We start from the raw sequence: 21636 nt of genomic DNA, 5'->3' as shown, positions 1-21636 counted from the left end.
ACAACCCAAATTCACTGCACACATACCACACTTATACCACACACACATCAAATACACACCATGCACACCACAAGACACTTCATAACCCACACGTACACCACTTCCACTCCATCCCATCACCCATAGGAAGCATACCACCACAAATATATATTACCTACATCACACATAAAATGCCAAAACACCACACAAAGACCACACACTGCACATAAACTACACATACACTACATATACACAACACCCATACCACTCATGTACTGCATATGAAAGACATACACAGCATGTCATGTCACTTACACTAAACACACAAAATATGTGCACAACATACAAAACATAAATTACACACACAATACATACACCACCCCCCACACACACCACAAATATACCACATGCACACCACGCACACCACACTCCATATATACCACATACACACCACACATGCACTGCCCAAACCATACATATGCCACATGGAGACACACACATACACCACACCCACACCAGACATATACCTCACATACATCACACCTATACCGCACATATGCGCCACATACGTGTCACACACTTCACATATCAAACATACATCACATATACACCACACATACATTACACACTCTCACTCATACACAGCACATGCACGGCATACACATTGGCATACCATACATATACCAGCAACACACCAATGTATACCACACACACCCTCCACAATATACCACACATACACCACAAACAGACCAACACTATTCCACACACACACTCCACAGATATACCACCCTCTAAACACATATACAACACATGCACACACCACACATATACCACACACACACACCGTACATACCACAGACACCCCAAAAAGCACATATACAGCCCACATATACCACACACAAGCACTCATTCCAAACACAAACACACCACATACTTACACTCACACCAAACATACACCACGCCCCTCAAACATATCCTCTGAACACACACCCATGCCACACAGAAAGCACACACAAGATACATACACCACACACAACTGCATGTACCACACTTCCACGAGAAAAATATACCACACACATTTACCACATGCAAATCAATACACAACACATGAAGCACTCACATACCGCCCATATAACACAGTCATCACCCATATAGCATTCACAGACCACAGCTATAACACACACAACAAATACATGACACATGCACTACACAAGCCCCACACATAAAATAACAATACACTAGGGGCACTGGTGTGGCTCAGTCAGTTAATCATCTGGCTTTGGCTCAGGTCATGATCTCATGGTTTGTTAGTTCGAGCCCCGCATTGGGCTCTGTGTTGACAGCTCAGAGCCTGGAGCCTGTTTTGGATTCTGTGTCTCCCTCTCTCTCTGCTCCTCCCCTGCTTGTGCTCTCTCTCTCTCTCTCTCTCAAAAATAAACATTGAAAAAATTAACAATACATGTGACACAACCCACATTGGACAAATACACCACACACACCACTTACACACACATGAGAAACACAACACATACAATATACACACCACAGAGACTGTATGTACTCACCACACACATGCAACACAAACCAGAAACAACACCACAAAACACAAATCAAATCCATACCATGGGGACAACCACAATTATCATGCAAATGCCACACTCAGTGTACACACACACACTACACACAACACACATGTGCAAATGTATACCACACATATACACACAACAGATATACTACACATTTTACACACAGACCACATGTTTACCAAACACACAAACTACACATACACCACACACAGACAACATATATACCTCACAAACACAAAGACTTCCACAAAACACAAGCCCACACAGACACCACAGACACACTACACATATTCCACACACATGTACACCATACAAATACCACTTACATACCACACACATATAACACTCACACAGATGATACATGTCCCAGCACAGCATAGCTACACTATTCATACGCAGTGCATGCATCACACACATGCACTCCACACACACATAGAACTATAATAGTGTGTATACTACATATATGTCACACACACAACCTGAACCTACTCACCAGGTAACACTGAACATGTAGGACACACATACTGCACACACACTGCATACAAACCACACATAGACAACACACTTACATGCAACACACGCAGCACACACACTGCACATATACCACACACACAATACACAAACAACATACATGTACCATGCACACACAAGCCAAACATACACCAAACATACATTGTACATATAAGACACATTTCAGAAACACACCACACACACACAAAAGACATGAAACATACCACACATACCAACTGCACCACAATTTCAGTACATGCATATTACACATACATCACACACACACCTCACATGCACCAATCCTTACCATAAGATACCACACACACGACATGCACACACCACACATAAACCACACAGATGACATGCAAACCATACTTACCACATGCAGCACACATATTCTACACAAACTTCCACACGTATTTGCCACACACAAAACAAAACCACACAAACACTATACATACACCACATGGACGCCACACACACACCACGCATATATTACCCACATGCATGACACACAACACACAAAATGTACATACACTACAGACTCACCATACACACCACCCTCACAACATATGCAACACGTAGAAGACACACCAAAAACATCACGCATATACTGCACCCATGTGTGTACCACACACAAAACATAGATCAGCTATTAACCAAAAATATACTACATCCAAACATGCACACACCTCATATATATCACAAAGATTGCACATGTCAAACACCCCACACACAACACACATATACCACACACTGAACACACATATACCTAATACATGCCACATATATGCCAAACACTACATATACATGAGAGACAAACCACACATGTATCTCACAAATATCACACATACCACACACACACATCACACACACATAACACATGACCCACGCCTATATTACTCACACACTACACACACACACACCACACAACCCATACAGCACATGGAAATAATGTACTCTCCACACACACCACCCCCACACAATGCATACCGCACATACACAAGCACTAACCACACATATAACACATACGTCATGCACACTTCACACCCACACACCACACAAACACCACACCCATCACAAAAATACCAAGCAACACACACACCAGATATACACCACACACACATACACCACACACAACCACACATACATCTCTCACACTCACACAACACATATAGCACACACACCAAAGACACAGACCACACATACAACACACACACACACACACACACACACACCATGCCACAAATATACCAACACAAACAACACTTACACAAATACCACATGTAAATCCAAAGGAAAACAACACACACACCACACATATACCAAATACATACCACACATACCACACACACTTACACAAAGAATATTCAACCCACAAACTCCACACATACACCATACTCACAACACACATTCACCCCAACACAACATACCATATACATACATACCAAAGGTATATCACACAAACACACACCATAGATATACCAATACACACCAAACATATACCACACACATCAAACACCATATATACACCACATACACAGCACAGATATAACACACATATGTAATACATGCAACACACAGCATACAAATTACACACAAACACCACACATTTACCACACATACCACGTTACACAAACACAACACACAAACACAAAACATTTATCAAAAATATACCACACGACCACACATACAACATACTCAAGACACTTCAAACTCATATACACACACCCTGCACTACCACACACACATTAGCCATACGAATACTACATACACACCTACATCACACATACATGATGCACACCATGCATACATTACACACACCACATATGCATATACACCACATAGGCAATACACCACACACTCATTATGCATATACCACAAATATATCCAACACAGATCATATGTGCCCAATATACCCACAGTTATATCCCCTCAAACAGTATTACCACACTCAACATATATATAACACACAATTACCAAACAAACCACCACACATATACCATATACACACACACTCCACATATACACCACACACACCAAACATACACCACATATACAGATGATACATGCCACCTCCTTCACATATAAACTACACGTATGCCACACACACTGCACGTATAGACAGAAGCATAACACATATACCACACAACTACACCACACCTGCACTGAACACACAGCACACATATAGTACAAACACCTCATATGATACATGATTACCACACAAACACATCACACGTATGTCACATACACACCAGACAGATATCTTCCACAATTTACTACACACTATACACATACAACACAAACACAAATACACCCCACACATATACCACACAAATGCACTCTATACGTACACTACATACACACCAAACATATACCACACAAAACACACTTATAGTACACAGATACCACATATACAACAGACACACCATGATAATCCTTACATACATGACATACAGACATCACACACACCAACACATCACACTTATATTACACAAACTCCACCCCTATGCCACACCACAAAAGCACACATACACCACATATACAACACACATGCCATACAAAGACCACACACGAGCATATATTTTATGTAGAGCATACACACATGACACATATACCACAATCACAAGATGCATACCACACTTACAGCACATACAAAGACACATATACCACCTAAAAACCACTGACACACCATACACACACCACACAAATGCCATACACAGACACAAACCACATATACACCATGCATACCATACATACAGAACAGACAAATACACTCAACACAACCACCCCAAATGTATACCACACCACGCATGTACCCCCTGACACACATTGTAGACACACCTTGTGGTTAACCGCCCAAGACTACACTGTTCAAGTGCCTTTCATGTAGCCTTTCACATCTATCTTATAGAAATTTGGTTGAAACATTCTTTATTAGTGTGTGTTGGGAGAGCTAGTATGGAAGCAGTGTAGTCTTGTCCCTTGAACATAGCTAATAACTAGGAAATCATTCTAAATATTCCAGAAACCAATGTGAAGACTGAAAGAACAAAGTACACAAGTACACAACACAGGGAAAAAAGAAGCTACATCAAAGAAAGTAGAAAGTACAGAAAGGTAGTTTGGGGGAGGAACAGATCAAGGGTGCTGCAGAGGAGAGGGAGCCCTCACTGGGGAAAAGGGTGAGAGGAAAAGGAGCACACAGGGGAACACACAAGGTGAGCATTTCCCCAAATACACATGAAAAGATGCTCAACATCACTCATCATCAGGGAAATACAAATCAACTACAATGAGACATCAACTCACACCTGTCAGAAGGGCTACAACACAAGAAACAACAGGTGTTGGCAAGGATGGGAAGAAAGGAAAACGCTCTTACACTGTTGGTGGGAATGCAAACTGGTGCAGCCACTCTGAAAAACAGTATGAAGTTTCCTCAGATGTTAAAAACATGGACTTCTCAGAGTCATGTGTTTGAGCCATTGTTGGGCTCTGCACTAGCAGTGTGGAGCTTGCTTGGGATTCTCTCTCCCTCCCTCTCTCTGACCCCCTCCATCTCAAATAAATTAATTTACAACAATTGCCATTTAAAAAGTAGAGCTTCTCTATGATCCAGCAATTGCACTACCTGGTATTTACCCAAAGGATTAAAAATACCAATTCAAATGGATATATGCACCCTGATGTGTTTTTTGCAGCATTATGAACAATAGCCACTTATGGAAAGGGCTCAAATGTCCATTTAATGATGAATGGATATAGATGTGATACACACACACACACACACACACACACTCACAGTGGAATATTACTCAGCCATGAAAGAGAATGAAATCTTGTCCTTTGCAATGATGTGGATGGAGCTAGAGTATTATGCTAAGCAGTATAAGTCAGTCAGGGAAGACTTATACCATATGATTTCACTCATGTGTGGAATGTAAGAATCAAAACAAATAAATGATCATGGGAGAAAAAAGAGATCAGCAAACCAAGAAATATACTCTTAACTCTAGAGAACAAACATGGTTATCAGAGGAGACATGGATGGGGATTGGGTTATACAGGGGATGGGGGATTATAGAGTGCGCTTTGTGATGTGCACTGGGTGTGGTATGGAAGGGTGGATGGAATTACTGAATTCTACACCCGAAACTAATATTACACTATATGTTAACTAACTGGAATTTAAAACTTTAAAAAATATTCTATATAAGCCATAGGGAAAGGCCCCGTGCTTAAGATCAAAGCATCACTGTGCTTCAAGTGACAATCCTGTCCCTCATAGACATACATAGTAACACTTTCCCCACAACCTCTCTGTATAAACACTTGGGTTTTACTGTTGAAAAGTACCCTATACCCCAAGAGGGTTTTCAAAAGCCTTTGGGAAGTGTAGTTAGAAGCATTCTTAAACCCTTGTGTAGAAGCACTAGGAAATGGCTTACCATTAGGTGCCTAAAAGCACAGTGTAATTAAGCATTCTTAATGTAGCTTTAAGTGTATATCTAGGAGTAACTTTTGTTTAAACCCTCTATATTCATATGAGGGAATGTCCATGTTCTTAATTCCCAGAAAAAAGCTTTTCTTAACACATTTGCGAATTAGCTTCTCATAAACATCCAGTAAGAAGTGTGCTTACATCCATTTGTATGAACATGGGAATACCCATGTGCTGAACTGCTTGAAATATCTGTGTTGTAAATGAGAATTTCAAATTCCTTTTAAATACCTGTAATCACAAGTGTTCTTAAACTTGTTTGTATAAACGCTATGGAAGGGACTAACTATACAGTGCTTGATATGTCTTTCATTTGGCTTTTAACGTGGATCTAACTGGGTATTTGTTTAAAATCTCTTTATTATCAAAAGGGAATGGCCATGCACTTAATTGCCACAAACACCATTGTGGCTAAGGCATCTTTGAGTTAGCTCCTTAGATTTATCCAATAAGTGTGCTTATATCCTTCTGTATAATCACTAGGGAATGTACAGGTGCTTAACTGCCTGAAACAGCCATGTGCTCTGTAAAATATCCAAATATTTTTAAAAATACATGAAGTAACCAGTGTTCTCAAATTTCTTTGTATAAACACTTATCCTTAACAGCTTAAAACTACCCTATTTCAAGACTGGTTGATGACTTTCAAATAAACTCATTGAAACACTCTATTTGAGGAATAGGAAAAGGCCAAGTGTTTAACTGATTAAAAGTACAGCCCTTTCCAGGATAGGGAACGAAGTCCTTGTTCCACACTCCTGAGCTAGTGCGAGCAGAACCCAATAGCTACAACTGAACTGTTGCTGCCTCCCTCAACTGATGCAAAATGTGGGAGGGACACAGAACATCAGGAATTTCTGGCTCCTGAAGAAAGAATGCAAGCTTATTGCTGATGGGGCTCCCTGGTATAGTCCTTCAGAGGACTACCCTTGCCTAAGCCCACAGGTATTTCTTATTCCGGAACAAAAATGTTGATAGGAATCTGTGCTGAATACTCCATTGTCAACAATCTCTAAATCTCAGGTCTGATGAGGAATTCTGGCAGTCTGTGTCTCCATTTCCATCACTTAGCCTTTAAAAAAATTTTTTTAACATTTATTTATTATTGAGAGGCAGAGACAGAACATGAGCAGGAGAGGGGCAGAGAGAGGAGGAGACACAATCCGAAGCAGGTTCCAGGCTCTGAGCTGTCAGCACAGAGCCCGACGTGGGGCTCGAACTCACGAACCGTGAGATCATGACCTGAGCCAAAGTCGGACGCTTAACTGACTGAGCCACCCAGGCACCCCAAGCTTTTTTTTTTTTTTTAAGTAGTTCTGCCTGGAATATATTCAAATTCAGTGTCTTAGAGAAATATCTTCATCTTTCAGTTTGTCAGTCAGGTCATGTCCTTGTGATGGTGATATAGTTACTGCATTTGGTCCTTTTCAGTTTGGTTTCTGTATTATGTGGTAATATATAAATGTAGGGACTGTGAAGGTGCCCAGGGAGTACACTTGTAGGTAGGCTAAGCCAGAGGTTGGGGGAGGATCCCACCTCCTGTGTGGGAAGAGGAAGGGAAGACAGATACCTCCTTACTATATTTGACCCGTGTCCCATTAAATGTAGAACTTTGACTCACTTTGTAGTCATTTCTATCCCATTGCTGATTTTCTAACTTGGTCTCAGTTCACACTCCAAGACCATGGGGCTGTTTCATACACAACCAAGGTTCAAGGATTGGAAGCAAGTTTTCAGGAAGTTCCTGAGTCAATAGAGGCTTCTCAGAGTCTGATATCCCAGAGGACAGCTAGCCCTCCTGTCCCTGAGCCCTTGGTGCTTAGCAGGCTACAGTAATCCTGGGAGTGGGTAGCCTCATGGCTCATGCTCCTTTTCTCTCTTTCTGAAGAAGAGACAGTTTATGCATGTGCAGTATGCTCCATGACCTGATCTGTGCACAAAAAGCCCTTTGAATAAATAGTGTAGCAAGGCCTCATTCCCACCTCTTGATCATCACATGGAAGCACATTCTTCATATCTCACAGCGCTGCTGTCCTTATCTACTGATATCATGGGCAGGAGCACACTGAAATCCAGAGTTTCCCTTTATTTCTTAGGATAGAATGTGGGTCTCTTGCTCACAGGGCTCTAAGGGGCATCCTTTGGAGTACTCCTGTAGCCTAATTCCACAAATGGTTCTTCTGATTCCTGAGCAGACCAGATTACTAATATATCGTGGTAGTCAATTTATTCTAGACATCCAACTCTCATCCTTCATGAAGAACCCAGGCCCTGTGTATATCAATTTTGACCACATTACTTTATTATCCATCAAAGTTCCTGTTGGGTTCCATACAAATTCTGTCCTTCAGAGTAATATCTCCTGTTTGCAAATGTCCACTCTGGACCAACCCCTGTGACTGCAGGACAGGTTGACCTAAAGGTGCCCTGGCATTTTGTTTCATGACTATATGGACATCCAGAGCCCTAAGGCATTGGAAGGGATCTAGCTGAGAACTGTTTGTATGGAGGCTGGGCCAGAGGTATTAAGGGGGAGCTGGCCTTCTTGATAGGCCTAGGGGGAAATAAGTTAAATATCTCATTTTTACATTGATCACATTCCCATTGGATGGAAATATGAATGAAGTTTGGTTCTCTCTGTAACCATTCCCTTTCCCTTACTGTATTTCTGACTATGTGGTTATTCCCTCATAGGAGCCATGGAGCTGGCAGTCATTTAACAAGCAGCAAGGGATGAGCATTGGGTTCCCACTATGTCCTGCACTCAGGTACAGCCATCAGCATCTGATATCATGAAGGAGAATAGCCCTCCTAGCCCAGACCTTGGTGCTTGGCTATTTGTAGCAAGGGGTGGCAAAGGGAGACATTTGCCTCATTGCCCTGCCTGATTGAGGTGCCTTTCTTCTGAAAAGCAGACACTTCACAGAGGAGCAGTAGGCTTCAGAAGCTGGTCAGCACAGAAAGAGCCCTTTACAGGAAGATGGCATCAATGCCCGTTTCCACACTTTTGAGGAACAGCGGGGGGCACCTCACAGCTATAGCACAGTCACTGCTCACTCCAGTCCTAGGTACTTCCTTCTTCACGTAATTCCCCTTCCAATTTCTGAAGATCTCTGGCTCTCCTTATACACCTTTATACATCTTTACTCTTTTGTAGAAACAAGGTTCTTACCAGAATCCATTCAGAGTTGGTGTCTCAGAGTCATATTCTCTGTGTTCCACCTGGGAGTCTAGTCCAGTCCTTGTGACTGTGGGAGATATTTTGCTACAGGGGTCCCTCTTAGTTAATTGGGTTTCAGAAGTCTGTAGCCATCTAGAGGCCCAGGGAATTTGTAGGTGCCCAGCAGATGTTTGTATGTAGGTTGGGACAGAGATTTGGGGAAGGGAGCTGGCTTCCTTCTGGGCAATGGGGGAAATGAATTAAGGTATCTTTTTTTCATTTTGATCCCAATTCCCATTGGAAATGTTGAGCTTTGGCCATCCTTGCATCAATTCCTTTAATCTTGCTGTATTTTTCACTCTGTTTTTTTCTCCCTTAGGATTATGAAGCCATCACTCACTCAGCTGGCACCCCAGGGTATGCTGCAAACTCCCACTCTGGTTCTGTGCTCAGTGAGACCTATCAGTGTCTGCTATACTAAAGGAATGATGGCCTTTAGTCCCTGAGTGCTTGGTGCTTGGCCTGTTGTGGTATGGAAGGTGAAGGGTGCCAGCTTCCCTCACTCACCTGGATGATTGAGTGACCTTCATTGTGAGATGCAGTTTGTACATGGGCAGTATGGACCAGGAGGTCATCAGCACAGGCTGAGCTTTTTCCAGGAATAGGAAACAAATTTCTTGTTCCAGACTCCCTGAGTAACAGCCAGCAGAACCCAATAGTTACAGTTCAACAATTGCTGCCTCCATCAACTGGTGGAAATAGTGGGAGGGACAGACAAAGCCAGACATCTCTGGCTCCTCATAAAAGAATGCAGGTTCTTGCTGACAGGGCTCCTAGGTGTAGTCTTTCAGAGGGCTTCCTTTGCCTAAGCCCACAAGCATTTTTTATTCCAGGTGCAACCATGTTGATAGGAGACTGCGCTGGGTACTTTATTCTCAACACTATCCAAATCCCATGTGTGATGAAGAACTCTGGCAATGTGTGTCTCCATTTCCATTACTTATCCCTTTTGTAAAAAAAAAAAAATATGGTTCTTCTTGGAGTCTATTCAAAGTCAGTGTCTTAGAGTAGTATCTTCATCTTTCAGCTGGGAGTCTGGTTGTGCCCTTGCAGTGGTGATATGGGTATTGCAGTGGGCCCTTCTCAATTTGGTTTCAGAATTATGTGGTCATCCTCAAACCTAGAGTCTGTGGTGAAGGTGCCCATGGAGAATGCTTGTGGATAGCCTAAGTCAGAGGTTAGGGGAGACCCCACATTCTGTGTGGAACAAGAGGAGGGCAAGATAGATATGTCCTTCCTCAATTTGACTTTGACCATTTGATGCAGGACTTCTACTCACCTTGTACTCAGTCATTCACATCCCTTTGCTGCTTTTCTACCTTGGTCACGGTTCACACTCCAAGACCACGGGGCTGTCTGAACACAACCCATGTTCAAGTTTTGAAGGCAAGTTTTTAGGCAGTTCCTGAGGAAATAAAGGGATCTCAGAGTCTGATATCCCAGAGGACTGCTGGTCCTACTGTCCTTGAGCTCTTGTAGCTTAGCAGGCTACTATAGCATTTGTAAATAATTGCCCCTGCTTGTAAACAAGGTTCTCCCTGGAATCCTGTCAGAGCCAGTGACTCAGAGTCATAGCTTCTATTTTTTAAAATGTTTATTTGTTTTTGAGAGAGAGGGAGAGATAGAGCATGAATGGGGGAAGGAGCAGAGAGAGAGAGAGAGAGAGAGAGAGAGAGAGAGAGAAAGAATCTGAAGTAGGTTCCAGGCTCTGAGCTGTCAGCACAGAGCCCAGTGTGGGGCTCAAACCCATGAACACTGAGATCATGATTGGAGGTGAAGTCAGATGCTTAACCAACTGAGCCACACAGGCTCCCCTCATATCCTCTCCTATTAAGTGGGGAATCTGGTACAATCGTGGTGAGTGGGTGGGAGGTTTGGCCACAGGACCCCTGCAATTTGGTTTCAGAATTTGTGGACATCACCAGGCCTAGGGCATCTGCAGGTGCCCAGTGGAGAATGCTTGTGTGTAGACTAAGCCAGAGGTTTTAGGAAGGGAGATGGCCTCCTGTCTGGGTGAGAGGAAATTAAGAGAGATATATCCTTCCCAGGTGGATCCCAGTCCCATTAGAGATGCAGAACTTTTGCACTGCTTGTACTCTTCCCCATCCCATTACTGCTTTTCTAGCTAGGTCTCAGTTCATATTCCAGAAGCATGGGGTCACTTACACAGCCATGTCTGTATGAATGGTGGTGGTTTCTGAGTCCATTCCTAAGAAAATTGAAGGTTCTCTGAGTCTGATAGTTCAGAGAGAGGTGGCCCTTCAGTTCCATAGTACATGTTCTTGCTTAGCTGGCCAGGGTATGCATGAACATGGGTAGCCTGTTGGCCTCCCTACCCTCAATAATGGAGATCCCTTCATTCTGAAGAGCAGCAGGTTTTCATGTGGGCAGGATGTTCCAGGATCTGCTCATCACAGAAAGCACCTTTAGATGGAATACTGCACCAAGTCCCACTTCCAAATACTTGCCCATCAGCCACAAGCACACTGTGATACTACTGTATCACTGCTGCCCCTATGTACTGAGGGAAAGGTCAGGACACATACCCAAAGCCAGGGATTTACCTCTGATTCTGAAGGAGAATCTGAGAAGGCTTCTTGCTGTCTGGGCTCCCAGGTGGAACTTATAGTGGGCACCCTTGGTCAAGTCCACAGATGTTTCTCATTCCTGAGTCAGTGATCTGGGGAAGACTGTGCTAATTATAGTCACTCTCCACATTATCTCATTTTTATCCCTGATGCAGAACTCTAGCCCTACCTGTATCAATTTGCACCCCTTTGCTCTCTGAGCCCCCCCTGGGGTTCATTCCATGTGATTGTCTCAGAGTCATACCATTGGCCCTCAACTGGGGATTCTGGTCCATTCCTTATGACTGTGGCATGTTTGCCCAAAGGGCTCCTGGTTCTTCAGCAGGATATTTTCCCCTATATGATTGCTCATCTCTCCATGAGTCTTGCATAGCTCAGATTTATGGCCAAGTAGGCCTTTGTTTTGTTTTTGTTTTTGTTTTTCCAGGGACATATCCACAGATCCTCCCAGGTTTTCAAGCATCTTGAAAAGATAAGAATAACTGTAAAATGGGAAGTTGTTATAATATCTGAAAGATGCTCAAGGAAAGATCTATTTATTTTAAACCAATGCAACCTTAATGATATAGGGATAGACAAGGCAACCCTGTTGTAGAGCCTCCCTCTGAATTTCTTCCAGGCATATTGGACACTAGCCAGCATCTTTACTCGGCACATCCTCATTATACGTTATTTTTGGCTTTGTTCAACACATCACATTATTCCCATTTCATGTGAGGGTAAATATGTGAAGGCACCATAATCCTACAAATGTGGGCTTGGAGAAGTGAATGGGTAAGGAGGCAAACACCAGGTGCTGCTCTATATGCCAGTCCCTGTCTTCTGCCATTGTCCTTAGGGCTGTTGTGGAACTGGTCCTGCAAGCCAGAACTGTCACTGTTGCTACTGTTGAGTATGCTGAAGGAAGACAGTACTACACAGGCCAATGTCATGGTTGCCACACCATGGCCACAGAGTGGCTTTGCTGGGCCACTGAGGCTGCTATGGAACTGCCTGATGCACAGGGCTTTTCATGCCTTGGCACCTGACACAGAAAACTCCTTGTAGCTATGACCTGTACCCACCACAGATGCCTGTGGTCCCCCTGTCCCCTCTGTGCCCCAGCTGGAAGGCTAATCCAAGTCTGAGTAACTGCAAGTGCTGCCATTAGTAGTGGCTGTCCTGCCTTGGCTGCTGCCCACCTCCAACATGCACAAGCTTGTGTGAAAAACTATCCCTGGGCCCTGGCTGAGTGAGTGACACCCCCATTGTCCTAAGTCTGAACAGGGACATCATTAGACATTGAGCCATGGGAAGGGAATGGTCATAGGGAGGGCCAAAGTTCAATATTTCCAATAGGAATGGGGCCATTCTGGAAAGGGCTATGTAACTTATGTCCCTTCAGCCAGGAAAGGCCAGGAAAGCTCCCTTCCCAGCCCTCTCACCCAGCCTAAGGGCAAATGTTGTCTTCTGGGTCGTTCAAGTGCCCTAAACCTCTATATACCTGCATAGTTTTTAACACCAACCTGATAGGGGCCCTGTGGCCAAACCTGTCACACAGTTGCAAAGACTGGACTAGGATCCCCAGCTACTGAGAGACTACATGGAATGGACCCCAGAGAAGACCTAGTTTGAAAATAGAGCAAAGGGGTGAAAAAGATCCAGAGGGGGCCAAAGTTCTTCATTAGTTATAAAAATGGGATGATGTGGAGAATGAAGTGACTAGTGCCACCTCCCAGCAAGCTGGCTGTCTCAGGAAGAAGCAACACCTGTGGGCTTTGGTGAAGGGAACCCCATAGAGGCTACATCTGGGAGCCCTGTCAGCAAGGGGCCTGCATTCTTCCTCCAGAAAGGGAGGAAAAGCCCTAGCTTTGGGTATGTATCTCGCCCTTCCCATTAGTAGACAGGGGTGGCAGTGATTCAGTTGTGGCTGTTTGGGGCTCCTGGCTGATGGTCAAGTGGTTAGAACCCAGTCTAGGTGCAGTATTTCATTCAAAGTCCCTTTGTGCACTGATCATGGCCTGGAGCAGAGTGCACATGCATGAACCATCTACTCTGCAGGATAAAGGCACCTCTGTTAGCCAGGGGATGGAAGCCAGATGGTTACCCATCTCCAAAATTACCCTAGCTGGCTAATAGCCACTCCCCCAGGGACAGAGGGGTCTGCTTTCCTCTGGGATGCCAGACACTGACTGTGAACTGACTGGGATCTCCACATTGGTTTTTGGACATGGGTTGTGTAGCTGACAGCCCCATGGATGCTGGAATGTTCTAATTTAAACACAGTATATAGCTCTGAATGGCTCTCAGGTAGAACTTTATTTTTGTTGCTATTTTGGTTCAGTTAGTTAGTTTGTTTATTTATTTATTTAATATGAAATTCATTGTCAGATTGGTTTCTATACAACACCCAGTGCTCATACCAACAGGTGCCCTCCTCAATACTCATCACCCCCCCCCCCCCCCCCCTCACCCATCAACCCTCAGTTTGTTCTCAGTTTTTAAGACTCTCTTATGTTTTGGCTGCCTCCATTCCTAACCTTTTTTTCCCCTTACTCTCCCCATGGTCTTCTGTTAAGTTTCTCAGGATCCACATAAGAGTGAAAACATATGGTATCTATCTTTCTCTGTATGACTTATTTCACTTAGCATAACACTCTCCAGTTCCATCCATGTTGCTACAAAAGGCCATGTTTCATTCTTTCTCATTGCCACATAGTATTCCATTGTATATATAAACCACATCTTCTTTATCCATTCGTCAGTTGATGGACATTTAGGCTTTTTCCATAATTTGGCTATTGTTGAAAGTGCTGCTATAAACATTGGGGTACAAGTGCCCTTATGTGTCAGCACTCCTGTATCCCTTGGGTAAATTCCTAGCAGTGCTATTTCTGGGTCATAGGATAGATCTATTTTTAATTTTTTGAGGAACCTCCACACTGTTTTCCAGAGAGGCTGTACCAGTTTGCATTCCCACCAACAAGACAAGAGTGTTCCCGTTTCTCCACATCCTCGCAAGCATCTATGGTCTCCTGATTTGTTCATTTTAGCAACTCTAACTGGCGTGAGGTGGTATGTGAGTGTGGTTTTGATTTGTATTTCCCTGGTGAGGAGTGACATTAAGCATCTTTTCATGTGTCTGTTGGCCATCTGGATGTCTTCTTTAGAGAAGTGTCTATTCATGTCTTCTGCCCATTTCTTCACTGGATTATTTGTTTTTCAGGTGTGGATTTTGGTGAGCTCTTTATAGATTTTGGATACTAGCCCTTTGTCCGATATGTCATTTGCAAATATCTTTTCCCATTCTGTCAGTTGCCTTTTAGTTTTGTTGATTGTTTCTTTGGCAGTGCAGAAGCTTTTTATCTTCATGAGGTCCCAACAGTTCATTTTTGCTTTTGGGGATGTGTCAAGTAAGAAATTGCTGTGGCTGAGGTCAGAGAGGTTTTTTCCTGCTTTCTCCTCTAGGGTTTTGATGATTTCCTGTCTCACGTTTAGGTCCTTCATCCATTTTGAGTTTTGTTTGTTTGTTTGTTTTTGTTTTTTTGTGTGTGAACGGTGTAAGAAAGTGGTGTAGTTTCATCCTTCTGCATGTTGCTGTCCAGTTCTCCCAGCACCATTTGTTAAAGAGACTGTCTTTTTTTCCACTGGATATTCTTTCCTGTTCTGTCAAAGATTAGTTGGCCATACTTTTATGGGTCCAATTCTGGAGACTCTATTCTATTCCATTGGTCTATGTGTCTGTTTTTGTGCCAATACCATGCTGTCTTGATTATAGCTTTGTAGTAGAGGCTAAAGTCTGGGATTGTGATGCCTCCCACTTTGGTCTTCTTCAAAATTACTTTGGCTATTTGGGGTCTTTTGTGGTTCCATACAAATTTTAGGATTGCTTGTTCTAGCTTTGAGAAGAATGCTGGTGCAATTTTGATTGGGATTGCATTGAATGTGTAGATAGCTTTGGGTAGTATTGACTTTTAATATTTATTCTTCCAATCCATGAGCATGGAATGTTTTTCCATTTCTTTATATCTTCTTCAATTTCCTTCATAAGGTTTCTATAGTTTTCAGCATACATATCTTTTACATATTTGGTTAGGTTTACTCCTAGGTATTTTATGCTTCTTGGTGCAATTGTGATTGGGATCAGTTTCTTTATTTGTCTTTCTGTTGCTTCATTGTTAGTGTATAAGAATGCAACTGATTTCTGTACATTGATTTTGTATCCTGTGACTTTGCTTAATTCATGTATCAGTTCTAGAAGACTTTTGGTGGAGTCCATCAGGTTTCCATGTATAATATCATGTCATCTGCAAAACGTGAAAGCTTGACTTCATCTTTGCCAATTTGGATGCCTTTGATTTCCTTTTGTTGTCTGCTGATGCTAGCACTTCCAACACTATGTGAAACAATAGCGGTGAGAGTGGACATCTCTGTTGTGTTCCTGATCTCAGGGGGAAAGCTCTCAGTTTTTCCCTATTGAGGATGATATTAGCTGTGGGCTTTTCATAAATGGCTTTTATGATGTTTAAGTATGTTCCTTCTATCCACACTTTCTTGAGGGTTTTTAGTAAGAAAGGATGCTGAATTTTGTCAAATGCTTTTTCTGCATCGATTGACAGGATCATATAGTTCTTTTCTTTTCTTTATTAATGTGATGTATCACATTGATTGATTTGTGAATGTTGAACCAGGCCTGCAGCCCAGGAATGAATCCCACTTGATCATGGTGAATAATTCTTTTTATATGCTCTTGAATTCGATTTGCTAGTATCAAAGTAAAATAGAATTTGAAAACATTTACATAAAAGTAAAAAATATAGTAATAAAAATTAAATAAAAATATTTTTAATAGAAATTGAAAGTAAAAATGAAGTTTTTCTCTTTCTGCATTCAAGAAAAAGATAAGAAATGAAAAAGAAAAAAAGAAAAAGAAAGAAAACAGGAAATTGTTTGAAAATTTGAAAAGGTGAATACACTGAAGTAGACTAAAATAAAATGATGAAAGTAATGTAGAATTTGAAAAAATTTACAAAAAACTAAAAAATATAGTAATAAAAATTAAAGGAAGATATTTTTTATAAAAACTGAAAATAAAAATGAATTTTTTCTCTTTCTGTATCCAAGAAAAATAATTGTAAAAGAGAAAAATAAAAAAGAAAGAAAATTGAATAGATGAAACTGCTAACAGATTGAAGTAGGACTGAAATTGCTTCGTTTCCCCCTAGAAGTCAGTCTATGTAGCTTTTTATAGTCCATAAATTAAGCCAGGAGTGAGACTTGTGTTCTTGACGAGCGAAGTTGGCCCAGTTGGGTGGGGCTCAGTGTAACAGCTCTGCTCTCCACTAGGTGGTGCTGCTAGTCTACTGGGGTGGATTGTTGAGGCGCTGGTAGGTGTGTATGCACATGCGTGGGAGCAGTGAAAATGGCGCCACCCACCTACCCAGTCTGTTCTCTGCATCAGCAATTGGACACCCATCCTCTGTCTTCAGCTGTTGTCCACTTCCCACTTTTTCACTCTCCATGACCAGGTCTCAGGCAGTACCTCTCTCCCAAGTTTTGTTTTTTTTCCCCTGGCCCCTTAATTCTGAAGGACTGTGGCTTTGACCTGTTCTGCCCCTCTGCAGGAGGGTCTCACCGAGCAATGGCCAAATGAGCAATGGCTGAATATTGGCTGCACCAAGGAATGCCCTCTGGACCCTGTTGTTGCTGGTGCCCCGAGACTGTGGCCAGGTGCCAGCCTGTCCCAGAAAATGTTTGAGAGACAGTGTAGCAGCAGCGTTTCAGGGACTATGGAAAATCACAGCACACATCTGGCACCAGGCTTCACCCTTAACGACTTGACCCAGCACCAGCGAATGTGGCTGCCTTCTGGGGTATGCTGGGACCAGATGGCTTCAACAGTCTCTACCAAATGTCCTTCCAGCAGTGGAACCACTTTTCCCTGTGTGGCCCAAGAACCTCGTGGACCCCACTCTGTTCCTGGGGATTCACCCTTCCCACCAGATCACCACCAGGTATCAAGCTGTGGAGTTGCAGCCTTTGTGCTCCCCTTGTTTACAGTCTTAATGGAATTTAAACCCTCTCCTTTCTCCCTTTTTAGTTTAGTCCCTGCAGCTATTTCAAATTCTCCATTTTCTCTCCAGCTGCTTTTGGGGAGGGGTGCTTTTCCCATACTCTCCCCCCCCCCCAGTCTCTGTCCTCTCTCTGCTGCAAAAGTAGTTCCCTACTTTTCACGGCTTCTCGCTCCCCAAGTTCAGCTCTCTGCATCATGTGCCTGCTGAATTTTGTGGTTCAGGTTGTGTAGATTGTTGTGTTAATACTCAAGTAAGTTTTCTAGGTGTGTAGGATGGTTTAGTGTTGGTCGGCTCGATTTCATGGACATGAGACACACAAAAACTTCCATGCTGTTCTGCCATCTTGGCTCCTCCCCAAATCTCCAGAAAAATACTTCTGAAATGATGAAGATAATTATTGCATACCACAAGCCCTTTTGAACAATAGGTGTATGGGGGCCTTGAAATGTGCTTTCTTGGACAATATCCCGTCACCACTGATATATTGTTAGCAGGTTGGTTGTCAGTCCTAGAGTTAATAATGATGTTGAGTTGAAGTGAAATCATATTGCCAGTCCTGAAGTTATTAGTAGGTCTGAGAGAGCTCCCATGAGTTGTCATGGACTTGGGTTAACTATGTGATATGTGTGGGTTTGGTGGATCATTAGGTGTTGTCATATAAGTATAGGCTTACTAACAGGGTAAAGACATAGGCTTGAATAAGGGCCATAGCAAATTCAAGAATTGTTAGTAAGACAAGAATAATAAAGGTAATGAGAGTGATAGTGGTGCTGATATTTATTAGGGCTAGAGTAGCCCGTCCAACTCAGTGAATTAACAGGTGATCTGTTGTGATATTAGCTGTGAGTTGTACGGCCAAAGCTATTGGCTGGATAAGGAGACTAATGGTTTTGATGACTACAAGTATAGGGATTAGGGGAAAGGTGTTCCCTGAAGTAGATAGTGAGCTAAGGGTGCTTTCGTTTTATATTGGAACCTGGTGACTATGGTGCCAGCTCACAGGAAAATGGCTATTCCTATGTTTATTGATAGTTGGGTGGTAGGTGTGAATGAGTGTGGTGATAGGCCTAGTAAATTTGTTGAGCCAATGAATAGGATTAGGGATGTTAATATTAGAGCTCAGTTTTGTCCTTTGTAGCTATGGATAGCTAGTATTTGTTTTGATGTCAGTTGAACTAATCATTGTTGTAATGAAATCAGATGGTAATTGACTAGTCAATTAGGTGAGGAAATAGAATGCCTGGGAATAGAATAATTAGGATAACAATAGGTAGTCCTATTATTATTGGGGTAATGAAAGAGGTGAATAGATTTTTATTCATTTTTTTCTCAAGGGTTAGGTTGTTTTAGTGTTACTGACCATTCGGGTCCTAAATTTCCTGGGTGTGAATGTTTTGAAATTTTTAGTTGAAATATAATAAATAGCATTATGAATATTGATATGATAGTGATGAATCAAGCTGATGTATCTAGTTGTGGCATATCATTAAGAGATTTAAACTCCCAATCTTTAACTTAAATGGTTAATACTTATTTAGCTTCTTAATAATTTTATAGTATAGATGCTGATCATTTTTCGAAGTATGTTAATGGAGCCAATTCAAGAACAATAGGTATAAAGCTGTGGTTTGAGTCACAGATTTCAGAGCATTGGCCATAATATAATCCAGGTTGTGTGCCCATTAGTGTTGTTTGATTTAGTCAGCCTGGGATGGCATCAGGTTTTAGATCTAGGGATGGGAGGGCCATGAGTGCAGGACATTTTCTGATGAGATTAGTATATGAATGGTTATTTTTGTTGGCAGTACTACTTGATTGTCAACTTCTAGCAGTCGCAGTTCTCCAGGTTTTAATCCTTGAGTGGGGATTATGTAGGAATCAAAATTTAGGGCTTCGTAATCTGTATCCTCATAACTTTAGTATCATTGATGCCCTACAGTTTTTACGGTTAGAGAAGGGTTGTTGATTTTGTCTATTATGTAAAGGATTTTTAGAGAGGGTAGGGCAATAAGAATTAAAATAATAGCCAGCAGGATTGTTCAGACAGTTTCTACTTTTTGGGCATCTATTGTGCTTGTATGTATGTGCTTGTATGTATGTGCTTGTATGTGTAAGTTTGGTTGTTAGTATTAGTGAAATGATGTAGAGAACTAGGGAGCTAATTAGAAATACAATTATTAATGTGTGATCATGAAAGTGCAGAAGTTCTTCTATACTAGGGGATGTAGCATCTTGAAAACTTAGTTGAAAGGGATATGGCATGGAGACACAAAGGATTTAAACCTATAATTTAACTTTTACAAAGTTATGTAATCTTTTTACTAATGTCTCTATTGAGAAAGACATAGTGGTTATGCCATTGGCTTGAAACCAGTTCTAGAGGGTTCAATTCCTTTCTTTCTTATTTTAGGGACATGTAGGTTGGGTCTTCAAATATCAATGATGTGAGCAGGAGTAGGAAGGATGGAGGGAGAAGTCAGAAGCTTGTGTTATCTTTTGGGGGGAGTGCCATATCAGGTGTTCCAATTATTAATGGTACTCATCAATTCCCAAAGCCTCCAATCATGCTTGGTATTACCATAAAGAAGATTATTACGAATGCATGGGCAGTGACAATTACATTATAGATTTGATCATCTCCCAATAGAGTGCTCGGTGCCAAGTCCAGCTTGAATTAGAAGCCTAAGGATGGTTCCTACTTATGCCAGCTTAGGCACCAAATAGGAGATAGAGAGTGCCAATATCTTTGTGGTTAGTGGAAAATAGCGGTTTATAAACTTAGGTAAAATGGCCGAGTAAAGCATTAGACTATAAATCTAAGAACAGAGGTTTAAGTCCTCTTTTTGCCAAGCTCTTTGGTAAAGTATCATATTGAATTGAAAATTCAAAGCAGCAGCTTCAACGCTGCTGGGGCTTCTCCTGACTTTTTTTTCCTAGGTGGTGGGAGAAGTAGATTGAAGCCAGTTGATTAGGGTATTTAGCTGTTAACTAAAATTCCAAGGGATGGAAGCCCACCAATCTAGTAAGGGCTTAGCTTAATTAAAGTGTTTGATTTGAAATCAATTGATGTAATATAGATTCTTGCAGTCCTTAGAATAAGGTGTGCAGGAGTTAAATTGATATGACTTACTTAGGGCTTTGAAGGCTCTTGGTCTGTTTGGACCTAAACTCCTAATCCAGGATGGATAATATTGGT

The sequence above is a fragment of the Herpailurus yagouaroundi genome, unplaced genomic scaffold (assembly GCF_014898765.1).
Source record: "Herpailurus yagouaroundi ecotype Mexico unplaced genomic scaffold, PumYag 189, whole genome shotgun sequence".
Classification (NCBI taxonomy): Eukaryota; Metazoa; Chordata; class Mammalia; order Carnivora; family Felidae; genus Herpailurus; species Herpailurus yagouaroundi.
Note: the sequence above shows the minus strand (reverse complement) of the source record.